General features: G+C 54.6%; 1 non-coding gene across 1 annotated transcript; it reads right to left on the bottom strand.

Moving 5' to 3' along the window:
• Positions 1-510: 510 nt before the first annotated feature.
• Positions 511-584, bottom strand: TRNAR-UCU. Its single transcript has one exon. It is a non-coding gene; the product is annotated as a tRNA-Arg (tRNA).
• Positions 585-1,283: the final 699 nt, after the last annotated feature.

The raw sequence follows: 1,283 nt of genomic DNA, 5'->3' as shown, positions 1-1,283 counted from the left end.
CACAAAAAGCCCCAGGGATGCAAATGTGTAGGTGACAAAGATAGCACAGATTACCCTCTGCGTGACCCCATCCATCTCCTGACCTTGTCCAGGTCAAGGTGGGTGTTACCTGAGAGGACAGCTGGGCACGTCCCCGTTGGCATATGGGACAATCTGCCTTTTTGTGTTTTCAGAGGTAAAAGGAGGGGACCATCGTCGTCCCAGAACCAGCGGCCTGGCATCGAGTCACCATGTACCAGTGATTCCCCTCTGAAGCAAAAGATGCGAAAGCTGTGCCTCGCAGGCTGAGTAGAGAGAGGCAGCAGGCATCTGAGCCTTCACTAACAATGACAGTCAGGAAGGGAGGGGCGGAGAAAGAATGAAGAGGGAGGAAAGGGGGAGGGGGAGGAGGTCTAGGATTCCCCAGCAAAGGGGTTTCCTTTCTCCGTCCCAGAGCCTCCAGGGAGGGATAAATATAATTATGAACCTAGCAGGACAACATAAAAAATAAAAGAGAGCCTGCCAGGTGACCATCTCTGCCGGGACTCGAACCCGGAACCTCTGGATTAGAAGTCCAGCGCGCTCGTCCATTGCGCCACAGAGACCTCACCACATACACAGCATCAGCACCAGAACTGAAAAAGCACATACCTTCTGCATCACAGAGCCATCTCAGCATCCTGCTCTCTCAGCCGCGTGGGGACAAGGACAGCTGGAAAATCTGGAGTGGAGATCTACCAGCCGGCTCCCTCAAAGCTTTTCTCCACAGTGCAGGGTCCTGGGGTCCTCGGAGGACTGGAGGAATGTGAGGATGGCCACTTTCCCAGCACCAGACTCTCAGACTGAGGAGGGTCAGAGCCAGAGCCCTGGCTGTCCTTTTCTCTCCATCCTTAAGGGAGGACAGGGGGAAAGCTTTTCTCTATTCTCATGCTAACTATGCAGAGCACGCCCTGCCTAGCAGCTATCTCTACCTCCACCCCGCCCCTATCACCGTCGTTTCATCCCAGTTCAGCTATTCTCACAGAGAGAGGCTGGGCAAAGCTGGGGGAGTCAGGAAAACCCTGGGTCCCTGAGACAAAGGAGTTGCTCCTGTAAGGAAACGGTGTGAACAGCGGCAGAGGCTAGCGGGGAAGCTGGGTTCCCGGAGACCAGCCCAGCTCTCCGGTCTGAGGGCTGTTATGGTCAAGCCCAAGGAAGAGGTACTGGGAGTGTGATGGGATGTCCCTTCAGTATCTTCACTTGAATTAAGGATGGAGGAGGAGACAGAACAGTGGTGAGTGTGTGTGTGTGTGTGTGTGTGTGTG

Source organism: Myotis brandtii, unplaced genomic scaffold, assembly GCF_000412655.1.
Source record: "Myotis brandtii unplaced genomic scaffold, ASM41265v1 C42302437, whole genome shotgun sequence".
Lineage (NCBI taxonomy): Eukaryota > Metazoa > Chordata > Mammalia > Chiroptera > Vespertilionidae > Myotis > Myotis brandtii.
Note: the sequence above shows the minus strand (reverse complement) of the source record. Positions and strands in the feature narration are given on the sequence as shown.